The 21,703-nt window shown below is 43.3% G+C and overlaps 1 protein-coding gene across 2 annotated transcripts in view; it reads right to left on the bottom strand.

Moving 5' to 3' along the window:
• The window catches only part of Dyrk1a (dual specificity tyrosine phosphorylation regulated kinase 1A), a 136,071-nt gene that overhangs the window by 113,889 nt on the left and 479 nt on the right, over positions 1-21,703 (bottom strand). The gene's annotated exons all lie outside the window — the stretch shown is intronic.

The following is a 21,703-nucleotide window of genomic DNA, read 5'->3' as shown; positions in this document are numbered from 1 at the left end:
TCAAATCCTAGCACCCACATGGAGGCTAACAACCATCCATAAATTCAGTTCCAGAGGACCTGATACACTCTTCTGTCCTCCACAGGTATTGCACGACAGAGGTCCACTTACATACAGACATGCAATACACTCATAACATAAAATAAACGTTAATTTAAAAAAAAAAGAATACAGAGTAGAGTATTTGAATGGGTCTGAACACTCATAGAGACAGCAGTAAATAAAGGAGGACGCTGGTATCTGTTATAGTAAATTACAACCATTTGGTGAAGCCTGAATTAATGCAGTCATTGAAATTTCTGCATTTACTATGTGCCAGGCATCCAGAGTACCAGAAAGACAACCTCTACCAGGGTAGCTCCAAAGGCTCCACTATGGTCTTACCATAGTCTAAGTGTGTCCCCAGAATTCTCATGCTGCAAAATTCTTGTGTCTCCAAAGTAACAGAGTTGGGAGGGAAGCTTTGGGCAAACATGGATGAGTGCCCATATAGAATGACTCGACAGGAGCTTGTTCCACCTTCTGGCCTGTGAAGACACAGCCTTTCACCCCTCGTCAGCTGCTGTGTTCAAGGTACCATATGGAAGCAGAGACTGGACCCTGCACCAGACAAGGAACCTCCTAGGACTTTTTATCTCGGATTTCTCAGCCTCAAAAACTATGAATAAACTTCTGTTCTTCTGCCCTGTCTGTAGTACTGTACCATGGCCGCACACATGAGGTCTGAACATTAGTGTCTCCTCCAAAACTTATGTCAGAACCTAACAGTATGAAGAGGTGGGGTCTCTTGAGAAGAGATGACGTGAATGGGTTAATAATGTTATAAACAGGTTGAGACTGCCTGCCCTCTGCCATGTGAGAACATAATTTATGCTATGTATAAATTACCTACTCTGCGGTAAGGAGTGTCACAGCAGCATAAACAGACTACAACAGGCCCCAAGTACAATAAATAATCTTATAAACACCACATATAATAAAAACAATGACAACAGAAGAAATGAACTAAGGAAAATGGTAGAAAACATTTTTTTTGACTTCAGCCTTCTAGCAGTGGAGACGACAACTCGAACAAGTAACCGAGCTTACAGAACACCCTCCCACCAACTCCACCAGGGCTGAAACAAAAGTACTTTACAACTGGCTCCAAGGGAACACAACTTTCTACTTTATTCCCCCACCTAACCCAGCTATAACAAGGCCCAGAAGAGGCACAGAGACATTTGTTAAATCTAATTCTCGATCTACAATGATGGAACCTTGGACAATTTACTCAACATCATTTACAGAAGATGAATAATGGACTGGAGAGCTGCACTGAGAATTAAATGAGATAATACAACATTTGGAAGATGATAACACAAAGTTTGAGTGTTATTATATTAGACAATGTAACATTTGCATAATGCAGCAAACACCTGGAATATGCAGGTTCTACACTTTATAGAAAATTCAGGGGCTGGAGAGACAACAGCTCAGCAGTTACGAGAGCATTGGTTGCTCTTGCAGAGGACCCAGGTTTGGTTCCCAGCACCCACATAGTGGCTAATAACCACCTGTAACTCCAGTTCCAGGAGATTTGACAGCCTCTTCTGGCCTCCAACAGGCACAGCACAACATGGCTACCCTTATATACATGAAGGCAAAACACACCCATAAAATATTCAAAAAAAGAAGATGTAGAAAATGTGAAGCAGCACAGACAATGTGCTCTAAGGGAAAGCCAGGAGTGCAGGGACTCTTAGGAACGCCTACCCCATGTAGGAATGAAGCTGTGCAGAGGGCTACGGCATAAAAGAAGCATGGTTACAGAAGACAACCTGGAGAGAAAATCACAACCAGAAACTCAACACTTTAATAAAACTGGTTTTTTAGTTCACGGTGTTAAGACTCATGGAAGACTGCAGGACGCCAGAGAGAGGGTACACTCAGGGTGGGAAGAGTTGAGGATGACAATACAAAAAAAAAAAAAAAAACAGAACCCAAAAACTAGGGTGAAAGGTAACATATTAAAGCTTCAGTAAGTATATATTCAACATATTGAACAGTCCGCATTTACTTGTTTGCTCATAAAACTGCACTGAAAACAAATCTCACCTAAAATCAGTAAAAAGAAAAAAGTTAAGAAAATGTACTAAACATGAAAGACAGCGATGGACTGTTTTTTAAGATAACAGAAAAACAGCACGGTGGTTATCAGACGAGGGTGAAGAAAGCCAGACAGACAACAGGTATCTATAGGTTGGTAGCATCTGACCATCTTAGAAAGAGCCATTAGCTCTCAGCCTAGAACTAGTTTCTCGGCTAGGCTTAGAGTTGCATCCCAGAAATCCCGGTACTTAGGAGACAGAAGACGGTAGATCACTATGAGTTCAAGGCTAGCCTGGTCTATGTAGAGTTTCAGGACAGCCAGTGCTATAGCATAAGAATCTGTCTCAAAAAAAACAATTTTCCTCCTCCAAGAAATGTACTAACATCACTCTTACGGCTAATCAGACAACACCCACACACCAGCACATTAGGCTCTGAAGATACAGCAGCAAACCAAACAGGCCACAGCTTGGACTAATAAAAGGTAAAACCAACAAATAAATTCACCTAGCTGCTCTAAAATTCAGGAGAAACGAATACGAAGCAGTGAGAAGGACAAGCTGAGGGTGCTCTGAACCCTAACCTAGAGGGGAGATGCTATATGAGGGGTCTGTGAAAGCTTCTCTCAGGAGACTGAGACCCAAAGTGCATTCACACTCATCTGCATTCAGGTGCTCTTCCCAACTACACAGAGTAGAAAGACAGACACTATCCTAGACACTTATGTAGCCAGGGAAAGGTGGGGATTAAAAGCCAAAAATAAACATCAGAACCCACAGAATGGCTTTTCCCACTGCAGGGCACTGCTGGTGATGGACCATGAGTGCACCTCAGTGTTCACACCTGTATGCACCTTCTCCTTTTGAGTACAGACAGAACCTGTGCCTTGCTTTTAACCAAGAGAACACAGCAAACACAATGAGAGGTCATTTCCAAGGTTACTGTGACTGTCAACTATCCTACAAAGGAGTTCCTACACTAGCCTGGAGAGAGTAACAGAGCTGGAAAGAACCCGATGGCAAGGAATTTTAAGGCAGATACTTCTTTTTTGTTTTGTTTTTTGGAACAGGGTCTCCCTGTAGTCACAGTTGGCCTGGAACTCGCCATGCAGCTAGGCTGTCCTCCATCTCGAAGAAATGCACCTGCCTCTGCCTCTCCAAGTGCTGGGATTAAAAGGTGTGCACTACCATACCTGACTAAGAGACCTTTATTGTAAGAGATCTTCCACCCAGTCAAATCTCAAATGAGACCATAGGCCAACCAACAGTACAGCTTTTTAAGACCCTAGAACAGAGGGTTCAGCTAAGAAATCTGATTCACAGAAGCCAAGATAATGAATGTATGTCTTAAACTGTTGACTTTGTGATAATACTGTTGGCACGGCAAGAGAAGATATACTGTGCACAATACAGTTCTCCCACCATGCCCTGCTGCTTTACCAGAATCTTACTACCGACTACTCAAGAGAGCAAATGAATTGATTTCAGGTTGTAGTCACAATTACTTTTCTGGAAACAGGGTCTCATTCTGTGGCCCTGGCCGGCCTAGAGCTCCCTGCAAAGACCAGGCTTCCCTGCAAACCCTGCAACCTGCCTGTCCTAAGTGCTCAGATGACAGGCATGTGGCACCACACTGGGCCACAGCTATTCTTAAGAAAACTCATGTAACAAGACATCCACATGAAACTACAACTGAACCCTGTATTTCACAAAAGCTGTTTAAACAGCCCTGTCTGCTAAGGCTATACCTGTCATATCTGCTTCTTTTCTTTGTGCTCCTTCCTTCTGCAGGTCTAATTCACCACTGCTGCTACATAGAGCATCTTTCAAACCACAGATTAGTTCTCACTGCTCTGATCTGGACTTTTTATACCTTCCATGTCTTTCTCCAAATTTCTGACTGCTTAATGCCCTTGTTTGTTAATTCTAACATCTGTACATCAGTTTTAGATTTGTTTCGATTCCCTTTAAGTCACAGATTTTTAATTGATGCCAGAAATTTTACATAGTAACAGTTGGGATCTCTCTGTACAGTAGATTAGATAAGCCCTTCTGGGGTCTTGAAAAGCCCTGCATTTGATGACATCTTTCCATTCTGACTATAAAGTACCTTAACAATTCAGTTCTCAAACCTCTGTGGACTCTGACAATGAATGCGCCTACAACTTCCCCACAACGTGTTCCTTTATGAAACTGCATCCCATACTGCAGATAGGTATTCACTCAGTTAAGGGGACCACTCATTAAATACATGGACCTCTACTTGATCCCCCCTCTCCAGAACTCTGCTTCTTGGTCTTCAGCAACTCCAACCTGTTTCTTCGACCTTAGGAAAGTCCCATGGCTCTATTTGTGGTCACCCTCCCTGCACTCAGGTCTAGAAACTGCCTCCAGGCAGAAAGTTGGGTCCCTGCTATAAAGATGCCCTAATTCACTTCCCATCTGTCAAGGATCACTGTCCTGTGCTACACATCATTCAATATCTGGAAAGTGTTCTTCTAAATGTTTATGGTGGGAAGGCAAATTCAAAATGCTACTGCCTCACAAAGACAGGAGTCATGACTCCTGGTCACTTAAGTTTACACTAAATGTTTTGTTTATAAGATGTAACAGAGAAAGGGGCTGGAGAGATGGCTCAGCAGTAAAGAACACTGGCTGTTCTTGCAGAAGACCCGGGTTCGAATCCCAGCACCCACATGGCAGCTAACAACTGTCCGTAACTCCAGTTCCAGGGGATCCGATGGCCTCGTCTGTCCTCCAGGGGCACTGCACGACATAGGTGCACTTACCTACAAGCAGGCAATACACACATACACATAAAAAAAATAAAAATATTTTTTTAAAAAGATGTAACAGAGAACAAGAGAACAAGAGAGACCCATTATCTGTAACATCAGCCCAGCCTCATTTTTGTAATTACATTATTTGCTTTCTTGACTATTCCACATCTTACTTAAAACATAAGCTCTGAGTACAGAGGTGTATGGTATCACACCTGTATCTCCACCTAGACTATCCTAATCTAGAATTAGTATTCAAATTCAGCAAATTAAATCAGTAAGCAAACTGTTTAAGTATTTTAGTTAACATACTGAAAACTCCCATCATTAGTCAACCCTCATCTAGACACAGGTAAGCCTGATCCTGGACACTGTCCTTAAAATTGTCTATTAGTGCGCTCTAAGTAAAGTTTTAGTTATGAACAAAAGAAAGTAGCTCTAGCTTTGTTTAGCCTGAAAAGAAAGTAACTAGAAAACCCCATAAGGGAACAGGTACCTAGTCAAGACAACCAAAACTCAAGCCACAGATCTGTGTCTTGCACAGGATTCAGTCACTGCAACTTGTACTAACGCAACTGAAACCAGGAAGTAAATGCTGTATCTCCGCCCCTGGAAAAGACAAGCAGCTAGCACCCTCTGCAACCGTGCAGCACAGGCTCTACAATGTACCTGGTTCTTTCCATTAACTGCTGGCTTCAGAGGCTGCAGACCAGCAGGGATGGATCTCCAGGTCACAGAACTGCAGGCACAAAGGAAAAGTGAACTGGCTTCGTAAGCGGAAAGAGAGCACACTTTGCACTTGCACTCTCCTACTAAAGAGCTCTCCAACAGCACGTGTTGGGAGTATTTATCGTCCAAAAGGCCTTGAACGGAAAGCACCGCCAGCAACCTAGCGTGCCCAAGTGCTGTCTATTCCTTAGGGTTAGTGGGCTGCAGGTTTGCTTCTTTCTTCTCTCTGAATATTTTTAACTTGTGGGCTTTGCAGCATGTGCAACCTACTATGATTAACCTAAAGCAAATACACTTCTCCACATCCTAGTTGTTTTTTTAACTTACAAAATAGGGATAATGGTAGCCTACTTCACAGGATTGCTGAAGAAGCTACAACAACAAATAGATATTTAGTGGCTGATCAATAGTAGCTACTGTTACAACAACTACTGTTATAACTAAACAGTCCCTTACTTTAGAAGGAGAAACTCAGGTTTACAGGAGCCCCTCCTAAAAGTGATCTTGAAGTATGGTGGCACAAGCCTGTAATGAAGCTGTAATGAATGTCCAGAGTTCAAGGTCTGCCTGGACTACATAGAGTCCCTGTCTCAAAACACCAAAACAAACTGCCAAGTTGAAGATCCAAGTTTTTCTCTTACCTTGGTACTATGCTATCCCCAGCCCCATGTTGCCAGAAATTAGGCTAAAATGTTGCAAAAGCCAGGCATGGTAACTCACACCTTTAATCCCAGCACTCAGGAGGCAGAGGCAGGAAGATCTACAGGGACACCCTGTCTCAAAAAGACAAAAAAAAAAAAAAGTTCAAGAACAAATACATAAACAAACCATTTGCTCATGCTGCAAATCGGGATTTCCTCTACATCTCTCCAGGGAGCTCTATACAGAAAAGCTTCATGAGGGCAGGGACCAGGTACACTAATCTGACTTATAACTATGTCCCAAGCAAGAGTTCCTCCTGAGGCCAAGCTTAGAGGGGAGATCTTCAACAAATTTTACCTGAATTTTTGTTTCCAAATATCAGCTACAGAAACTAGTCACTGAGAAAAGTTATGAAATTATGCTGAAACAAATTCCTAAGTCACTTGACCAAAACAAACCAAGTTTCAATCATTTTCTAACAATTACAAGATCTACTTTTTTAAAAAGAATTTGTTTTCTAGCAGCCGTGTGTATGTAGAAGATAACTGGCAAGAGAGAGTTCTCTCCATCCACTGTGGGTCCTGGGTCATCAGGCTTGGCAATAAGCACCTTTATGGACTGAGCCGTCCCACCAATACAAGATTCACTTTTTTGAAAACCTTTCCATACAAGAAACTTTCCCTCACTTTTGTTCTGTAACCCAAACTTAAGGTGGAAGTCAAGCCAAAAGGTATCCAAACTCCTTTCCCTTATCTTTCTTTCTGTGACTTTTTAAAGGAATCAAGGCATGGTGGTACATACCTGTAATCCCAGCCTTCTGGATTACTCCTGAAGTACGATGAATTTGACAGCAGCCTAGGTCCTGTCTCAGTCACTCGATGAAACTGCTCCAAATTACCATTAAGGACTGTACCGATTTCAATAAACTACCAAAACTGTCTATTCCTTTGAGAATGTACCACCTTCTACTCCCCATACTCAATATTTAGCTCCCACTATACTGCAGATATTCATAGGCATTAAACTCAAGTAATTTTCTCTTTCTCCTATGCACAGCACATAGAGCTTTCCAATCTTTTTTGCTGCTGTGTTCCTTGTTTTGTTTTATTAAGCACGGCATAGCCCAGGCTAACCTGGAATTCACTATGAAGCACAGACTGGCCTCAAACTCACTACAGTCCTCCTCCCTCAGCCTCCTGAGTGCTGGCATTACTAGACACGCCTCCACAACTGAAATTCAATCTTCCCTACCTCTGAAAGGCCTCACCAATTCCTTTTTCAAGATTCCCACACCCCTGTTCTTATTCCAAGTACAAATATGTCCTGCTCCTTGAGAACTACTTAAAAAAATAAATGAATCTATTTTATTTACTGATTCATTTAACAAATGTTTATTTAGTGCTTAAAATGTACTAAGCACCTGGCAACACCTAAGTTTGCAAAGTTTTGAGAACAAAACACCACTGCTGAATTCTGCAGGGGACTAATCAAATATGCACAAAAAATTTCACTAACTGTACTAAGAACTATGAAGGAATAAAGCAGACAGACATGAGAGTTATTTAATTAAGAATATCTTCCCCAACTCAGTCACAGCTTGGCTCAATTCAGTTCGAAGCCAAGTTAACTAAAGGAGGCATTAACTCCAGACCAAGAAAGTAGCCTACACAAAGACAAGGGTCAGTTACAGTCACATGATCCAGACTGACCTGAGATATAGTCAGTTAGCTAGGACAGATCAAAAATTAGGCAGAGGACACAGGTTCTAGGACTCATTTGGTTTTTACCCTAGAAGTCGCATTGTTAAGGAAGTTTACGAGGACTTGCTTGTGTTTTGTGCTTTGGGGAAGGGGTGTCGTTTGATATAGGGGGGGGGACGACTGGGTCTCACAATGTAGCTCCGCCCAGACTTGAACTCTCCATGTTCCTGCTCAGTTGCCTGAATGCTAAAATTACAGGCATGTAAGCATGAGTCTGATCCCCAACACCCTTGAAAGAAGGTGGGCGTGCGCCAGGCGTGGTGGCACACACCTTTAGGCCCCAGCACTTGGGAGGCAAAAGCAGGTAGATATCTGTAAGTTCAAGGCCAGCCTGGTCTACACAGGGAGTTCCAGGGCCAGCAGCTGGGACTACAGGGAGACCCTGTCTCAAAAAGACCAAAAAAAACAAACAAAAAAGTCATTCCTATGTGTTTGTATGTGTGATTCTTTATGTGTATGGATGTGACTCTTCATCTTTCAATAAAAATCTGTTTGACTGCCCACTCTGTGCTGGTTTGAGATTTTTCTTGCCTCTTAATTCTTTAATTGACTGAGCAAACAAACCAAACTGTAACTCATAGACAAATAATGTGCCAATGGCAACATTGCAAAAGAAGGATGCTAAGTCAGGCGTACACCTTTAGTCCCAGCACCCAGGAGGCAGACGCAGGTGGATCTCTCTAAGTTCAAGGCCAGCCTGGTCTACAGTGGGTTCAAGGCCAGCTGGGGCCTGCGGGAAGACTTGAAAAAAAAAAAAAAAAAAAAAAAGAAAAGAAAAAAAGAAGGTGGGTGTGGTAGTGCACACCTATAATCTCAGGACTGAGAAGGCTGAGACAGGCAGACCCTGCGGTGCTGGCATGCCCCGTCAGCCTAGGCTAATTTGCTGAGGTTGGGTGAGACCCTGTTTCAAAAAAAATGATATGGATGGTTCTTGAGGAATGGTACCTGAGGTTGACCTCTGGACTCCACAGGTGTGTACTACAATCCCTGGCCTGAAGAGTCTTTTTAAATGACAGAACTGCTGCTTGCCTAGACAGTCAAATCCCTCTTCCATTTCTGCCCATTCTCAACTTTTCTTATCCCTCGACCTTCTCTATACACCTACATCCCTTTACATGGATGTATTTTTGTCTTATTCAGCAAACAATCCTTTTCCAAACTACCTGCCACAGATCCTAAAACTTCCATTTCTTCCCTATGCATATCTGACTCTAATACTGCTGAGTAACTGCTGGCTTTCAAGCCAATTCCTAGGTGAATTTACCTAGATTACTGATGTTTTGAACTGTGTTAAAGAACTGTTATAAGGAATATTAAAAAAATTAAGATTATAATCAATGAGAGCCTATTCATTTTCTTACCATTGCTGTTTTGAAAAACTTATACAATCTTTTATATCACAAAAAATGTCCATCAATAAATGTGTTTGATGTCAAGATAAAGAAAAAAAATCACCACTGATGACGGTTGTTTTTAAGAGGAAATAATCAAATCATAAACTTTCCAGCAGACAGTATTTGTCTTAGGAACTAGAGCTCTATTTATATCCATATGTAGTTTAGGTAAAATTTAACTGTCAAATGGACTCATAATTTTTGACCTTCAAAAAAGTAACATGTTGTACAATCACAGATCCTACCTCCCCTTAAGGAGAGAACTCATGTCTACTTTACACTGCATCCTCACGCCACTCAGGAAACCGTAACAGATTTTCCCAGCAGAACATACTTCCACAATGACAAAGACAACAGTGGCCTTTCTTTTACCACTAATTTCCAGATCCTAGTTCTACGACCACACAAGATCCATGTTTCTAGGTAATCAGTCTAATCAGGATACGTGCACAAATAAAACTAGATTTTTCAGGAAAACACTAAAAAGACACTTGGAATAAATCATGTGCTCTCATGTTAAGCTACTCCACGTTTTCCAAACTGTAAACTGTAACAACTTTTTCATTTACAGAGAGTTAGTTTCAAAAACCACTTTTTGCTGGGCATGGTGGTACATGCCTTTAATCCTAGCACTTGGGGAGCAAAGGCAGGCAGATCTCTGTGAGATCAAGGCTAGTCTGCTCTACATAACAAGTTACAGGCCAGCTGGGGCTACAGGGAGACCCTGTCTTTTAAAATCTTTTTCATAGTGGTGGCACACGCCTTTAACTCCAGCAGAGGCAGAGGCAGGCCTTTTTCTGGTTTAGAGAGATGGCTCCGTGTTTAGCACTGGTTTCTCTTGCAGAAGACCCAGGTTCAGTTCCCAGCACCCACATGGCAGCTAACAACCATCCATAACTCCAGTTTCAGAGAATACAACACCCTCTTCTGGACTCCACAGGCAATGCAAAACACAGGTGCACTTACAAACATGTTGGCAATACACTCAGACACACAGAAAAATTATAAATATTTTTTAAAAAGAATCATTGAGCATGGCTGGAGAGATGGCTCAGCGGTTAAGAGCACTGACTGGTCTTGCAGAGGACCCGGGTTCAATTCCCAGCACCCACATGGCGGCTACAAACCGTCCTTAACTTCAGTTCCAGGGAAATCAGAAGCCCTCCTCTGACCTCCGCGGCATTGCGCGACATGGGTGCACTCACATACATGCAGGCGATACACTCATACACATAAAATAAAAATAATAAATAAAATACTTAAAGGGGGAAGCAGCTGGAGAGATGGCTCAGTGGTTAAAAACACTAGTTGTTTTTACAGAAGACCTGGGTTCAAATCCCGGCACCTACATGGCAGCTAACAACTGTCCTTAACTCCAGTTCCAGGGGATCCAACAGCCTCTTCCATCTTCCAAGGGCATTGCACGACATGGGTACACTTACCTACATGCAGGCAATACACGCATACACATAAAATAAAAAAAATAAAAAGAATTGGGAAACTGTACTCTTTAAGACACTGGTAAAGGTATAAACTGGTACTATGCTTAGGAAGACAATTTGGCAATAGACATTCAAATATGTTTATAGCTGGTACATAATTTTCCTTATAAACATGTATTCTGTGGCAAATGCTCAGCACAATTATATGCATAAGTAAGTATACCAGAGCATGGTGGCGCACACTTTTAACCCCAGCACTTCGGAGGCAAAGGCAGGAGGATCTCTGTGAGATCAAGGAAGCCTGGTCTACACTTCGAGTTCCAGACCAGCTAGGGCTACACAGTGAGACCCTGTCTCAAAAAAAAAAAAAAAAAAAAAAAAAAAATCAAGTATGAAAACAATTTTAACATCTCTCCATGGAGAATATCCCATAAAATGGAATTGCTCCAAGCAGTAATAAAATCTGATGAGGACTGGGGTGTGTCTCAGTTGGCAGGGCACATGTCTAGCACACAACAAGTCATGGGTTTAATCCCCAGTGCAGCATAAAGCAGACATGGTGACAGGTCTGTAATCACAGCACTCCAGAGGTTGAGGCAGTAAATCAGAAGTTCTAGGTTGTCCTTAGCTATTTAATCAAGTTCAAGGCCAGCCTGGGCTTTGAAAATCCAGTCTTTAAAAAAAGGAAAAAGGAGGCTGGAGAGATGACTCAGCAGTTAAGAACACTGGCTGTTCTTGCAGAAGACCCGGGTTCAAATCCCAGCAGTTCAAATCCCAGCACCCACATGGCAGCTAACAACTGTCCCTAACTCCAGTTCCAGGGGATCCAACAGCCTCTTCTGTCCTCTGCAGGCACTGCACAACACAGGTGCACTTACCTACATGCAGGCAATACACGCATACATGTAAGAATGAAAATAATAAAGGGGCTGGAGAGATGGTTCAGCAGTTAAGAACACTGGTTGTTCTAGCAGAAGACCCGGGTTCGAATCCCAACACACACATGGCAGCTAACAACTGTCTGTAACTCCAGTTCCAGGGATCCAACAGCCTCTTCTGTCCTCTGTGGGCATTGCATGACATGGGTGCACTTACCTACATGCAGGTAATACACTCACACATAAAATAAAGAAGAGGCTAGAGAGATGGCTCAACAGTTAAGAGCAGGTACTGTTCTTCCAGAAGACCTGAGTTAGGTTCCCAGCATCCATACTGGGCAGCTCATAACTACCTGTTAACTCCGACAGCAAGGGATTCAACACCCTCCTCTAGCCTCCACAGCACACCTACATACACATACCATACACTCACACAGACACACAAGTAAAAATTTTAAAATGAATCTTAGAAAAGAGAGAAAGGAAAAGCACATACAAGGAAGCCAGGTGTGGTGGCTCACTCACTCACTCCTATAATCCTAGCTCTTGAGATGTGGCAAAAGAGGTACAAAGCAAGTTCCAGGCCAGTGTGGGCTAGTGTGAGAGACTGTAAAGAAAACTAGGGCAGGTGGTACTGGACTACAATCCCACCTACTCTGGAGGCTGAAGCAGGAGGATCTGAAATCCAAGGACTGCCTGGACTGTGGAAAGAATTCAAAGCTAATCTGGGCAACTTGGTCCCTGTCTCAAAGTAAAAAGTAAAATGATTAGATGATATGGCTCAGTGGTAGACCGCATTAGCCTAGCACAGGTGAAGCCCGGGTTCACAATCTCCAGTCACATACCTACACATACACACTGGTCACAAGCACATACCTCTGTCAGTTGGTAAGGGAAATGTTTCTAAAACAGGTAAGTATTAAGTTTAAGCTGAAAGACTGTTTAGCATCCTTTGGTCTTAAATGCTTAGACACTGCACACATACACAGAGACACAACTACACACTTAAAAAGCAAGGGTAAGGGGGCTGGAGAGATGGCTCAGGGGTTAAGAGCACTGATTGCTCTTGCAGAGAACCCAGGTTCGATTCCCAACACCCACATGGCAGCTACTAACCGTCCTTAAAACTCCAGTTCCAAGGGAATAAGCCCTCTTCTGACCTCCGCAGCATTGCACAACATGGGTGCACTCACATACATTCAGGCAATATACTCATGCGCATAAAATAAAAATAATAAAATTTTTTTTAAAAAGGGTAGGGATGTAAGTCAGTGACAAAACCCTTCCCAAGTACGCTGTGTCCTAGGTTTGATTTGTACCACCCAAAAAGGAAGAAAAAGAAAAATGGATCATACTAGCCATTTTATAGCACTATCCATATTAAATGTATCAAATGCACTGTGTCTGTAACTATACATATACACACAGAACTTTTCTGATAAAACAAAAACACCTGCAAGTAGTTATTTCCCATGGAGCACGAGACAGGGATGCTCATGTCATCCAACAGGACTTCACTGTGTTTTTTTTTTTAATATTTTATTATTTTTATTTTATGTGTATGAGTGTATTGCCTGCATGTATGTGAGTGCACCCGTGCAATACCGCGGAGGTCAGAAGAGGGCTTCAGATTCCCCTGGAACTGGAGTTAAGAACAGTTCATAGCCGCCATGTGGGTGCTGGGAATCGAACCCGGGTCCTCTACAAAAGCAGTCAGTGCTCTTAACTGGTGAGCCATCTCTCCAGTCCCAGGACTTCACTGTTTTTAAAAATCAGAATTTCCTACATGATCAGAACTGCACATCATATGCCTGACATGTTGTGAGACAGCTTAAATAAAAAGGTGATAAAATATTACAAAAAAAGGGGCATTCCCTGTCTCACAGTTAACAGAGCCCAGGAGGTCCTAGGCAGAATGATCCCCAGTGCTACCACAATCCTTCTAGTGATGGTAAGACACCAACCTTAATCACCAGAGAAGCCTCTAAGTAAATGTTCCCATGATGGGAAGACTGTCAAACACACCCTTCACTTTCCGGGGGGGGGGGGGGGAATATGTGATATACTCTCCACCCCTCTTAAAAGGCTCTTATTTAGCACAGGTGCTGACCTCTGATTTCTAAAATGACAGCCAGCTAAGTGATAAAAATAGTACTGAGCTCATTTCCACATTAAATTAGAGAATCTAATGGAGTAAATTTCCAACAGTGAAACTATAAGCAACCAGTAAAAAGCAAAGTAATAATGTGGGGACAAGAGCTGTGTCTGTTCCCTCTTTATCAGGTCAAGTTCCTACCTATCCACCTACCCTAGTGCTGCCCTCCAGAGTCCCAAGCTCAACTCATCTTTAAAAGAAAATTATGCGTATGAGTGCATTGCCTGCATGTATGTAAGTGTACCCATGTCGTGTAATGCCCACAGGTTAGAAGAGGGCATCGGATTCCCTTGAACTGGAGTTACAGACAGCTACCAGCTGTCATGTGGGTGCTGGGAACTGAACCAGGGTCCTCTGCAAGAGCAGCCAGTGCTCTTAACCATGGAGCCATCTGTCCAGTCCCTCAACTTCTCACCTTTTTTGTTTTGGTTGGGTTTTTTATTTGTTTTTTGGTCGTTTTGAGACAGGGTCTCCCTGTAGCCCCAATTGGCCTGGAACTTGCTATGTAGACCAGGCTGACCTTGAACTGTTTTTTGGTCGTTTTGAGACAGGGTCTCCCTGTAGCCCCAGCTGGCCTTGAACTCAGAGATCCACCCCTGCCTCTGCCTCCTGAATGCTGGAAAGAATTAAAGGGGTACAACTCCACCACTGGCCTCTTTTTAAATTTTTCAATTAGATTATTTCTGTGTGTATAAGTCAGAGGACCACTTTAGTGAGTCAGTTTTCTCTTTCTACCATGTGAATTTCAGGGATCAAACTCAGGTAGTCAGGCTTGGTGGCAAGTGCCTTTAACATGCCTGGTCCAAGCCAGGCAAGATGGCGCATGCCTTTAATCCCAGCATTGGGGAGGCAGAGGCAGGTGGACCTCTATGCCTCTATGTCTCAAAAAGACCCCACCCCCACTAACAAAGACTAAAGGAGAGGGAGAGTCACCTTTGGGGGAGGGAATCCAATATGGGAAGGTGCTAGAAGGAAATCCATTCTCAACAGTAAATGAATTCCTTCATTTAAGAAAAATCAACATTCTATCACATCAGGGCATTCTCTGCTCTATTCACAAGCAAGCACATGCAGCAAAATAATTTGAAGGCAGAAGTGTAAAATTTCAACAGAATGTTATCAGTATGATTCATTTTATAGAAACATATTTGAACAACATTGAATTCATATTTATTTGTTTGCTTGAGACAGGGTCCTACTATGTAGCCCAGATTGGCCTCAAATTCATGATCCTCATGTCTCAGTGATGTACTGGGATTAGAGGTTTGCACCACCACGTCTAGTTTGAAATATTCAAACCATGTTGCAGTGATATACACAGACTTACACAGTAACCAACACATGGCATGGGCATTGTACCACATAGGTTAAATGATACATCTTTAAACCCTTGAAAGACGTATAGAGCTTAAGGACGTTCCATGGCTTTATTGAACAGAAAATGGATATTAAAAAAAAGTTTTGAACTATGTGTGTGTGTGTGTGTGTGTGTGTGTGTGTGTGTGTGTGTGTTATGCCTGCATGGATGTAAGTGCACCTGTGTCATGCAGTGCCCACAGAGGACAGAAGAGGGCATCAGATCCCCTGGAACTGGAGTTATAGATGATTATTAACTGCCACGTGGGTGCTGGGATTCAAAACTGGGTCTTCTGCAAGAACAGCCAGTGCTCTTAACTGCTGAGCCATCTCTCCAGCCTTTTTGAATTTTTGTGTATTTCTTCTGTGTGTATGTATAGTGTGTGTGTGTGTGTGTGTGTGCGCGCGCACGCACACATGCGCACACACAAATGCTAGAGTGAATGTGCAGAGGTCAGATGGCAACACTCAAGAGTCAGTTCTCTCCTTCCACAGTGGGATCCAGGAATTGAACTAAGGTCACCAGGCCTGTAGGCAAGTGCTTTTATCCACTGAGCCATCATGCTGCCTTGCCACCCCATCTTCGAGATAGTGTCTCACTAAGTAGCCCAGGCTGGCTTTGAACTCATAATTCTCCTACCTCAACCTTCTGAGAGCTGGAGTTACAGATGTGTACATCACACCCAGCTTTAGGTGTCTTTAAGTATTTCTACATCATTTTCATTTCTGTATAAATGAGTTTGTGTTTTTTTGTTTGTTTGGTTTGGTTTGGAGGGGTTGGGTTTTTTTTGTTGTTGTTTGTTTGTTTTTTGGTCGTTTTGAGACAGGGTCTCCCTGTAGCCCCAATTGGCCTGGAACTTGCTATGTAGACCAGGCTGACCTTGAACTGTTTTTTGGTCGTTTTGAGACAGGGTCTCCCTGTAGCCCCAATTGGCCTGGAACTTGCTATGTAGACCAGGCTGACCTTGAACTGTTTTTTGGTCGTTTTGAGACAGGGTCTCCCTGTAGCCCCAATTGGCCTGGAACTTGCTATGTAGACCAGGCTGACCTTGAACTGTTTTTTGGTCGTTTTGAGACAGGGTCTCCCTGTAGCCCCAGCTGGCCTTGAACTCAGAGATCCACCTGCCTCCACCTCCTGAGGACTAAAGGTGTGCGCCACCATGCCAACTTCTCACTTTTAAACATTCCTCTGACTAACTCAAACTATTTTTCCATTGGGTTAAAAGGAAAATTAAGCCCAGCATTCACTAAGAAGGAGCTCACACTAGAATGATGGCTACCCTATAAACACAAATGCCCTTTAAATATTCTGTGTCTTCTATACCTGTAATTTTGTGTGTAAAGAGCAAAGAATACAGTCAGAAAACCAAAGCCAACCCCCACCTGGTTATTCTGACAGTTTAGTCATTTAACTGCTTTGCACTCATTTCCTTCTGAGATGAATGAACATCAGTGCTTCTCAAAGACTGCATCAGGACCACCTGGAATCCTTATGAAGAAAGCAGACTACTCCATATCATCACCCCAAAACTACAGAAAGAAAACCACCCAACCCTGAAGTGCCAGAACTCTGGCTCCCTCTCCAGAAGAGAACACCAGTGTGCTCGGGTCTCTGGATCTCCAATTCAAGACTCTTAGGTCTGCCTCTTTTATCTCACCCACAGCCTCCAAGGAGGAAGACAGGAGGTAGCAAAGGTATTCTCAACCTCACTAATGTTTTATCACCCTTGCTGAGTCACCGAAATCCTGACAAGACCCAAGTGACATTCTAGCACCCTCTGAAGAGACACACAGTGTGTCCACAGTAGACTGTTAGAACATCCAGAAGTTTAGACTTTAAAATGTTATTTACATGATATAATCACAGCTAGAAAGAATTGTTTCAGAAAATAAAGTGTCAATAAAATGCCCCAAATATTTTAAGTACAAAAAGTATACATTCATTCTTCTGACTCCAGATGTATTACACAACTGACAATATATTTGAATCTGCATACCATCACCTAAGAGATTAATAGCCAATCACAGATTAGTGATTAGTGCCTTATTTCCAGAGGTTTCTCCCACAATATCTGGTAATGTACGGGCAATGCTTAATTTCCTTCATTCTGCCCTTCTGTAGTAGAAGTAAATGACCAGCCAAATAAACAGCCACCCTACCAAAGACTACACATCCCAACTTCCTGTGCAGCTAACATGTGGCCACATGACTAAGTTCTCATACATGTGTTCACATACACACTGCTGTCCAAACAGACCTCATAATCTAACAGAGGAAGAGAGACATTAAATGAATAATTTTATATACGATCACATGACTCATGCAGCTCTGTCCACAATAAGGGCTGTGAAACAAGTAGAAAGTCCCTGCTTAACATAAAGGGGGGGCTACAACTGTGACAGAGTGCTTGTCTGACTTGTGCAAGGCCCCCAAGCTTAATTCTCAGCACCGAGGAAGAAAAAAAAAAACAGGGGGGAGCACGAAGTGCATAACCTAGACTGGGTTTAGGGGAAAGGCAGCTCTGAAGATTTATGAAAAGAAATGAGCAGGCCTGGAAGTGAGAAAGGGTTAAAGTAAACAATCATTCTGGCCATCAGAACCTAATGACTACCATTGACCTCATTCCACAGGTGAGGGAACTGCTCCAGAAACCACTGTGCCTAAAGTCACTCTCCCTCTCCCAGCAGGTACAACCCTGCTGAGACTCCAGTTCTGCCTGAAAGACGCCGACGCCGTGGCTCATATCTCAAGGCAGGTGATCACTCCACAGTACCATGCTGCTCAGTCACTACTTACATGTAACTAGGCATCGGGAAGACCCGGGGTAGATGCCGCAGTCTGAACACCCTTCCACCGAAATGCATGTTCCAAGATATAAAAACCTTAACCATAATATACATAAAAACTTAATCGTAATGGCCACAAAATGTCCTTCTTTTTTGTTTTTCAATAAAAATCAACTCTTATTGGAAATTTTATAAACAAAGGGAGGCTGTTTGCTGATGGAGGTGTTATTTAAAAGTAGAATTGACGCCTTCTAAAAGCTGGTTTCATTCTATGTTAAGCTGGCTCAATAGACCACCCAAAACTCAGCAATTTAAGTATGAGATTTCAATTGGGGGAGATAAAAACAAAACAATTCAGCAAGAGGAGACTTCTAAAAACTATGACTGTATGTTATATGAACATGCACCCCTTAAAATTTATGAATTTATCTTGTCAAAACTTAGCTTTTTAACAGTAGCATTATACAAACTTTTAAACATCACTTTTAAGAAGAGAGATCACAGCTCTGGTAAGAACTCACTGCCAAGAAGCCAATGCAGACCTGTACCAACAAAGCACACCTACGCTGAGCCACACCAATTCAGATGTTTGATGGAACCAAGACCTCCAACCCCTTACAGAATTCTCAAAGTGGGATTTCAAAGCCAAAACATAACTTTTAAATACAATATAATGCAGTATTTCCAAGTCATTCTGTTTTGATAGACCAAAATGAAACCAAAATTTAGGAAGCAGGGACTCATCTGCATCATCCAATCTGAACCTTTAGTCATGGGAAACCCACATTTCACTTTCACATACCCAATGACAGACTTTACACTCTAGCTTAACAAGGACATGATGCAAATTTCAAGAGTACCTTCATTTAGGGGCAACACAGGAGAAGTTCTAGGTAACTTAAAAGAATTTAATAATTTTTTCCAAATTATCAAACACCAATTTTAACCCCCACATTTTGTAACCCAAAATTGTGCAAACATTGGGTTATGAATTACCACAGGCTATCTAGCCACCAAAAACTGTCAAATGGTCAAGTCAGCATATGGTCACAAGTCTTTCAGAAGGCATAATCACCACACATACTACTATTCTAGTCACACAATTCACTGTGACAGGGCAAACTGCTCCATGAAGTTTCAGATGACCCTGACTGGTAGGTATTCCAAGCAAGAACTTTACTTCTAAAATGAAAACAGACAAGTATTGATGGAGATAAAACCACTCAACAGAAAATAGACTGTTGTCTGGCAGTTCAGATTATTGCTTAGGAATACCACAGACTTATAAGACTAGTAAGTGGGAGTGCAGAGCCAAAACCTTGACAGAGACTTTCTGGAAATCACTGGTCTTTGCTGGGTTTGGGGGTTGAGTTCTTCTGGAGAGGGGGAAGAAAAGGGGTGGGGGGATGACTAGCTGGCAGGGTGAAAAGCGAAAGCTCTTTGTACTAAGAGGAAAGTAAGCGTGATACACATCTAATCACAAACACCAAGAAACTCACACATGAAGCCCACCGAGGCTTGTTTGTAATGTCAGGTAGCACAGAAAAGTTCTTTCCCACCCAAAATTCTATCTAAATGTCCTTCCCATAACTAGACATGTGACAACCATACACTCAGTAAAACCTCTGCAATTTAAATTTCTGGCCTTTTTTCCAGTCAAGGTTCCCTCAATACACTGTTGCACTTCCCACCCTTCACTACTAAATCCAGTGAAGCCCTCAGGAAAACAATCTCAAGCTCCCCAGAGAAGAAATCTCTAGCCAAGGCTCTTCTTGACTCCTCATGGTATCTTAAATGTTATTTCTTCATCTCTAGCAGCATATTTAAGTTCAATTCCTAACAGGCAGGTCCCACACCAAAATGTCTTCAAACTGTTTTAGGACAGATTCTTATATATAAATTTCAAACAAGAACAATAAAGCTGGCACTAGATCACTTAGTCCATTTCCTACCCTTACCAATGATTCTGTTCATCCAGGATCTCTTCAACACCCACAAGGTGTAAGTGGAACTCTACCTTGCCGCCATAACCGTCCTCCTAGAATAATCCGAGTAAATGCCTCTCTGAGGTAAATACTAAACTTCTGAGAGCCAGTTTTACAAGAGAACTTGGTGTAGACACTGAGAGGAGCCCTTAACTTTCTGGCAAGGTCTGGAGTATAGACCATTTGGAAGCTACCATAAACTCTGCTAACCACTGCGACTGACTGCTCCCCAACTGCTGGAAAACCTCGAGACAGACACACTAAAAATCCTGTGGCTAAAGAGAAAACTCCACTCTTTCTTAACTGCTGTTTGTTTAACCCTCAGTCCATGAAATATGAGTTCTTGTCTCACACTAAGTCTATCTGAAAGTCTAATTTTCTTTAAGGACAATTAAAATATGAGAAATTTAAGAAACAAAATCTAAGGGTAATTCCAGTGCATTACCATCCCATCAAAGTATCAAGTACATTTATTCTTAACATTTCAGACGCGGTAAGTACAAAGGGCCACAAGGAAAACCTAAGTATTTTAAGAAAAAAAGGACTAAAATCAACTTCATGCACAACTTTATGACTTATCAATACATAAGGACATCTATACTATAGCTAAAATTAAATGTAAAGAACAAAATACACCAACATTTTTTCAAATTCCTTACAATCAAAAACTGCCTAGGTTTTTTTGGGGGGAGGGGGAGACAAGTTTCATTAAGAGAGCTCATCTCGACCTCTCCACATTTCACACCTCAAGTTAACTCCACGCTAAAAAAAAAAAAAAACTGACGTGAACACTGACTCCATGTTAGAACCCTGAGTCATCACACCGTAACTATAATAATGAGTTACAACCCAGTGATCTAAAACCCGAGCTGACAGCTGACATCTGCCTCCTGGAGTCCGAGCTATGTGACCTTGGACCAGTCACTGGCCACCTCCAGGCTCAGTCTTCCCATCTGTAAAATGGGTAACACTCCCTACTGGTAGTTAGGCGAGGGAATACATAGGGGTGCCTGGCACTAATCTGTGCGTGCGAAAACGGTGTTATGAGGTGTGTTTTCGGGCAATGAGGGAAGCGAACGGTGCTGCACCTCCATGACAGGACTCCTACCATCTAGGGCAGGGCGAGCAGCCGGAGTCACTGACTCACTCCTTTTGCCATTTTTAACTCTTTCGGGCTAGGGAGGGGCCTCGGGGTGCTCCGAGGCCTGGGTGGGCTTCAGCCTGTACACAGAGCGGCCCCGCACGGCCGCCAGTCTCGGGTGCCCGGGCTGATCCGGCTGTCCGGGGTCCCCGGCTCCTACGGCTGCTAAGCGGGTCGACGCGGCACCTCCAGCGGCCCGGATGGCCCGGCTGCGGGCCCACTCACGAGCACCCGGGCTTCCCAGGCCTGCGGGTGGCCCACGAGGGCCAGGCGGGCTGCAGGCGGCCGACCTTCGCCGGCCCGGCCCGGCCCGCGGTCCCGCTCCGGGCAGCCAGCCCCGTTTCCTTAACCCGTGCATTGTCCTTGCCCAGAGCCCCGGCGCTCGGCGCTGGTGGGGACCGAGAGGAGGGACGAGGGAGGAGCTGGGGGAAGAGGATGAGGAGGAAGAGGAGGAGGACAGCCTCCTCCCCTGCGCCCGGCCGGCCAGTGCAGGGCTGGCGCCGGCCCGGCCCCAACACCGGGGCTCCCGGGAGGCCGCGCCGCCGCCGCCGCAACTTTCCTCGG

The sequence above is a fragment of the Nannospalax galili genome, unplaced genomic scaffold (assembly GCF_000622305.1).
Source record: "Nannospalax galili isolate Female #2095 unplaced genomic scaffold, S.galili_v1.0 scaffold447, whole genome shotgun sequence".
In the NCBI taxonomy this organism is placed as follows: domain Eukaryota; kingdom Metazoa; phylum Chordata; class Mammalia; order Rodentia; family Spalacidae; genus Nannospalax; species Nannospalax galili.
This window is presented reverse-complemented; position numbering and strand designations above follow the sequence as displayed.